Genomic DNA, 7,057 nt, shown 5'->3' on the forward strand with positions numbered 1-7,057 from the left:
CTCCTTCAGGACTCCACCGGTCTCACTCCTTTTCAAGGCGTTCTAGGTTTCCAGCCACCCCTGTTCCCCTGGTCGGACGAGCCGTGTGACGTGCCTGCCATGGACTTCTGGTTTCGAGAGAGCAGCCGGGTTTGGGAGTCCGCACACACCCAGCTGCGCCGAGCCATCCGCAACACCCGCCAGCACGCGGATGCCCGGCGGCTCGACGCCCCACCTTTCCATCCCAGGGACCAGGTGTGGTTGTCCACCCGGGACCTGCGGTTGAAACTGCCCTGCCATAAGCTGAACCCCCGGTTCGTGGGGCCCTTCAAGGTTTTGGAACTGGTCAACGACGTGACCTATAGGCTGGACCTGCCGCCGAGGTACCGCATACACCCCACATTTCATGTGTCGCTACTGAAGCCCTGTGTCTCTCCTGTCTCTCGCCCTTCAGGATCCTTCGCCCTAAAGTCGTGGACCAGCCCGGGGTCTACGTGGTGAGAGAGGTGCTGGATTCCAGGCGGCGTGGGGGTCGCCTCGAGTACCTGGTGGACTGGGAGGGGTTCGGTCCGGAGGAGCGGTCTTGGGTGGCACGACAGGATGTGCTGGACCCGGCACTGCTGGCAGAGTTCCATGCTTCGCACCCTCGTCGCCGGGTTAGGATGTCCGGTGCCGTCCCTGGGGGAGGGGGTGGTGTCAGGGAGCTCCCTGCTTCCTCGCCTGTGCGCACCCCGCCCGTCCGGAGCTCATCACCGGCTTACTGAGGCGGCACACCTGGGTCTCATTAACCGCCTGCCTACTTAAACCCTTCACTCACAGCTCACAAGCGTCCGTTATTGTTACCTGTTGGACTCAATGATTGTGTTCTCTACGTGTTTATTTTCCATTAAACACCGTTGTTTTTCATTTGGCTCTCGCTTCGTTTGCTCGCGCCTGACAGCTCAACAGTTGAAGGAGTTTTTGTCCTGTCTATACCATGCTACCAGAACACCTTTTACACAAAATAACTAAGGCATTTCCAAAAAAACATTATTTTGCACAAAACACACTGATCAAAATTAGAGAACAACAATGACTGTAGCATGGAAAAAAGATTACAACAATATTTTCTGAAGGTTACAACGGGCAGCAATTAGTAGGAAGTGTACAGGACAGCACTAGTCTCTCACACTGCTCTGGTGTGATTTTGGTCCACTCTTCGTCCAGTCTCCTCCACAGTTCGCTGAAAACTGAATAGTGGGTCTCTTGGCCATAACTTTGTCGCCAAGGATTTTCCAGAGGTTCTCTATTGGTTGAGATCAGGACCCTGGGCAGGCCATGTCATTATTTAAATGTTTTCAGTTTCAAGGAACTGCTTTACCCGTTTTGCTGTGTGACATGGAGCGTTGTCCTGCATGAACAATGCGGGCTGATTGGGTGATGAACGCAGGGAATGAACCATATGTTGTTGAAGAAGGTTCTGATAAACATTTGCATTCACTCTGCCATGTAGCTGTATAAGAGGCCAAACTCCTGCTGCAGAAAGCATGCCCCAAACCATGACACTTCCTCCTCCATTTTTTTTACTGACTTCTTTACTTGCTTTAGGTTCAATCTTTCTCCAGTTTGTCGCCGAACATAATGTTTCCCATAGGACCCAAATAAATTAAACTTACTTTTATCACTGAAGTAAACTTTGGACCAGTTCTCCTCTGTCCACACATGCTCCTCAGCGAAGCTTAGTCTAGCCTTTTGATTCTTTCTGCTAATGAGAGGTTTGGTCACTGCAGATTGGGCTTTCAGTTCTAATGCTCTTAAACGTCGAGACACTGAATGACGAGACAGATCCTTCCCTGCTCGACCCTGAAACGACTGCCCATTGAGATCCTCCGCAGTATCCTGTCCTCTCTTGTATTTGTCTTCCGTGGACGACCAGCCTTATTGTCGGACTTGAATGAGTTTGTGATGTTGTAAAGATTCAATATTCTTGAAATCACAGATTTGGAACGACCAACTTGTCTTGCTATGGCTGATAGGGTCATCCCTTTGGCCTTCATCTGGACAACCTGCTGCCGGAGGCTTTCACTCACTTTAGAACGGCCCACCATCTTGCAGAGTCAGTGAAACTGGAAGTTAGGCTGCCAGTTAAATAGGGGTTGACAGATAATCAAGGAATTTAGCACCAATAACTGGGAGGTATCTGAAAGTGTTCTCTAATTTTGATCAGTGTGTGTTCTGTTTTTTTTAAATGCCTTAGTTAATTTGTGGAAAAGGTGTTCTGGTAGCATGGTATAGACAGGACAAAAACTCCTTTAACTATTGAGCAGTAAAGATGACATTATTTCAGAATTGTTCAACTGTTTATAAATTGTTTTCTAATTTTGACCGCCAATGTACATATTTTCCTTCAATAAGTCTGGAAATGCAGCCATTACGCTCTCACACATTCGTTACTCTCTTTATGTCCTCGTTTTCAGTCCTAACTATAATGATGTTCATAACAAAACTGGCATGAAGAAACGTGTTCACGCTTTATTCACTTTCCTGTGATGTAGCTTCCTGTGTTTGACTTGTTTGCTGCGAGTTCCGTGTTTGTATTTCTGTTGGCATTTTCAAACTAAACTTTACTATTTATATATCACTTTTTCCTCTTTAAATCAACCTGAATTGTGTTTTGTCTTCCTGACTTGTGCCTGTAGCTCATTAACTCGACTACCACTAGTGTTGACTACATTCATTGCCTCATATTTTTTCTTAAATCTGTTCGCGATTATAAGCACTATGTCGGTTGTGTGTCTGCCTTTGAGCACAGGTGAGGACTCCTTTGAGTTGCAAATGGTTCGACGCCCCACCTTTCCATCCCAGGGACCAGGTGTGGTTGTCCACCCGGGACCTGCGGTTGAAACTGCCCTGCCATAAGCTGAACCCCCGGTTCGTGGGGCCCTTCAAGGTTTTGGAACTGGTCAACGACGTGACCTATAGGCTGGACCTGCCGCCGAGGTACCGCATACACCCCACATTTCATGTGTCGCTACTGAAGCCCTGTGTCTCTCCTGTCTCTCGCCCTTCAGGATCCTTCGCCCTAAAGTCGTGGACCAGCCCGGGGTCTACGTGGTGAGAGAGGTGCTGGATTCCAGGCGGCGTGGGGGTTGCCTCGAGTACCTGGTGGACTGGGAGGGGTTCGGTCCGGAGGAGCGGTCTTGGGTGGCACGACAGGATGTGCTGGACCCGGCACTGCTGGCAGAGTTCCATGCTTCGCACCCTCGTCGCCGGGTTAGGATGTCCGGTGCCGTCCCTGGGGGAGGGGGTGGTGTCAGGGAGCTCCCTGCTTCCTCGCCTGTGCGCACCCCGCCCGTCCGGAGCTCATCACCGGCTTACTGAGGCGGCACACCTGGGTCTCATTAACCGCCTGCCTACTTAAACCCTTCACTCACAGCTCACAAGCGTCCGTTATTGTTACCTGTTGGACTCAATGATTGTGTTCTCTACGTGTTTATTTTCCATTAAACACCGTTGTTTTTCATTTGGCTCTCGCTTCGTTTGCTCGCGCCTGACAGCTCAACAGTTGAAGGAGTTTTTGTCCTGTCTATACCATGCTACCAGAACACCTTTTACACAAAATAACTAAGGCATTTCCAAAAAAACATTATTTTGCACAAAACACACTGATCAAAATTAGAGAACAACAATGACTGTAGCATGGAAAAAAGATTACAACAATATTTTCTGAAGGTTACAACGGGCAGCAATTAGTAGGAAGTGTACAGGACAGCACTAGTCTCTCACACTGCTCTGGTGTGATTTTGGTCCACTCTTCGTCCAGTCTCCTCCACAGTTCGCTGAAAACTGAATAGTGGGTCTCTTGGCCATAACTTTGTCGCCAAGGATTTTCCAGAGGTTCTCTATTGGTTGAGATCAGGACCCTGGGCAGGCCATGTCATTATTTAAATGTTTTCAGTTTCAAGGAACTGCTTTACCCGTTTTGCTGTGTGACATGGAGCGTTGTCCTGCATGAACAATGCGGGCTGATTGGGTGATGAACGCAGGGAATGAACCATATGTTGTTGAAGAAGGTTCTGATAAACATTTGCATTCACTCTGCCATGTAGCTGTATAAGAGGCCAAACTCCTGCTGCAGAAAGCATGCCCCAAACCATGACACTTCCTCCTCCATTTTTTTTACTGACTTCTTTACTTGCTTTAGGTTCAATCTTTCTCCAGTTTGTCGCCGAACATAATGTTTCCCATAGGACCCAAATAAATTAAACTTACTTTTATCACTGAAGTAAACTTTGGACCAGTTCTCCTCTGTCCACACATGCTCCTCAGCGAAGCTTAGTCTAGCCTTTTGATTCTTTCTGCTAATGAGAGGTTTGGTCACTGCAGATTGGGCTTTCAGTTCTAATGCTCTTAAACGTCGAGACACTGAATGACGAGACAGATCCTTCCCTGCTCGACCCTGAAACGACTGCCCATTGAGATCCTCCGCAGTATCCTGTCCTCTCTTGTATTTGTCTTCCGTGGACGACCAGCCTTATTGTCGGACTTGAATGAGTTTGTGATGTTGTAAAGATTCAATATTCTTGAAATCACAGATTTGGAACGACCAACTTGTCTTGCTATGGCTGATAGGGTCATCCCTTTGGCCTTCATCTGGACAACCTGCTGCCGGAGGCTTTCACTCACTTTAGAACGGCCCACCATCTTGCAGAGTCAGTGAAACTGGAAGTTAGGCTGCCAGTTAAATAGGGGTTGACAGATAATCAAGGAATTTAGCACCAATAACTGGGAGGTATCTGAAAGTGTTCTCTAATTTTGATCAGTGTGTGTTCTGTTTTTTTTAAATGCCTTAGTTAATTTGTGGAAAAGGTGTTCTGGTAGCATGGTATAGACAGAACAAAAACTTCTTTAACTATTGAGCAGTAAAGATGACATTATTTCAGAATTGTTCAACTGTTTATAAATTGTTTTCTAATTTTGACCGCCAATGTACATATTTTCCTTCAATAAGTCTGGAAATGCAGCCATTACGCTCTCACACATTCGTTACTCTCTTTATGTCCTCGTTTTCAGTCCTAACTATAATGATGTTCATAACAAAACTGGCATGAAGAAACGTGTTCACGCTTTATTCACTTTCCTGTGATGTAGCTTCCTGTGTTTGACTTGTTTGCTGCGAGTTCCGTGTTTGTATTTCTGTTGGCATTTTCAAACTAAACTTTACTATTTATATATCACTTTTTCCTCTTTAAATCAACCTGAATTGTTTTTTGTCTTCCTGACTTGTGCCTGTAGCTCATTAACTCGACTACCACTAGTGTTGACTACATTCATTGCCTCATATTTTTTCTTAAATCTGTTCGCGATTATAAGCACTATGTCGGTTGTGTGTCTGCCTTTGAGCACAGGTGAGGACTCCTTTGAGTTGCAAATGGTGGAGTTGGAGCTGGAGGCTTTGGAGAAACAGATTTGCGATCTACCTGTTTATTTATTTCCAGGTTTAAGTAACAATTTGTGAGTAATATATAAACCTCACTCATGTTTGCAACCTGCATGGTTCCACTGGAAGGATCTTCTGTGTGTAAAGCAGATGGGATGACCACTACCCTATGGATCCACACGATCATCTGCACAGCATAAATGAGCAGAAATAATGATTCAGGCAATATGTTTTCCAGATTGCAATTATACAGTTTTGGGAAACTTGTTCCCAATGTACCCTCAGCTTTCTGTTCTCAGTTGAGAGGAATACAAGTGCTTTTTAAATACTGTATGAGAGTGTGTGATCTGGAGTCTGGGCGGAGGCTGCTGTTCTCACTCTATTTGTTCCGTCTATTTTTTAAAGTCGTGTTACATCCTCGATGACTTCAAACTTTACTCTTTACACTATTAATACAATTCTAATCATCTTGTACGAATTGTATGAATGAAGAATATTAATACATTTTTATTCACTCTTTGGTGCTCTGTGGTCAGGGATAAAAACACACAGCACACATTATGACGCGTTTACTGCAAAAAATATCCGTCGAAATAAAGAAATAAAAGCATGATTTAAGAAGAAACTCTACAGACTAGAAACAAGTCAAATGATTTGCCAGTGCAGTAAAATAATTACACTTGGTAAGATTTCTTGAAATAAGAAGTGATTAAAGCGATGCTGCAGCACTCGTGTGTCTGTTTTCTGAAGCAGCTTCTGCACCTGACGCACAGCACGAGGACTCGACTTCTTTGATGGACCCTTGTGAGGTCTGTTCTAAGTGGAACCCGTCTTGGAAAACCTCTGTATGACCCGGACCACTGTACTGTAACTCAGTTTAGGATGTGACTGATCTTCTTATCGCCTCGGCATCATGGTGGAGTCTCCTGTCATCAGAGAGTCTTTACCATGAGGTGCCGTGTAGAACATCCAGTGGTCAGTATGAGAGAATTGAATTGAAATAACCGCACAGAAAGAGTAAATGTGTAAATCTGTATATAATAATAATAAAATTAATCATTTAAAAATAAAAAAAATATATGTTTAAATGTAGACCTTTAGGTACTTAAGCACCCCAGTGCTTCTGTATATTTATTTATTTATATATATATATATATATATATATATATATATATATATATATATATATATATATATATATATATATATATACATACATACAGTGAGGAAAATAAGTATTTAAACACCCTGCTGCTATTTTGCAAGTTCTCCCACTTAGAAATCATGGAGGGGTCTGAAATTGTCATCGTAGGTGCATGCCCACTGTGAGAGACATAATCTAAAAACAAATTACAATGTATGATTTTTTTAACTATTTATTTGTATGTGACAGCTGCAAATAAGTATCTGAACACCTGAGAAAGTCAATGTTAATATTTGGTACAGTAGCCTTTGTTTGCAATTACAGAGGTCAAACGTTTCCTGTAGTTTTTCACCAGGTTTGCACACACTGCAGGAGGGATTTTGGCCCACTCCTCCACACAGATCTTCTCTAGATCAGTCAGGTTTCTGGCCTGTCGCTGAGAAACACAGAGTTTGAGCTCCCTCCAAAGACTCTCTATTGGGTTTAGGTCTGGAGACTGGCTTGGCTACGTCAGA

The sequence above is a fragment of the Silurus aristotelis genome (genome assembly GCF_946808225.1).
Source record: "Silurus aristotelis genome assembly, chromosome: 9".
Taxonomy (NCBI): domain Eukaryota; kingdom Metazoa; phylum Chordata; class Actinopteri; order Siluriformes; family Siluridae; genus Silurus; species Silurus aristotelis.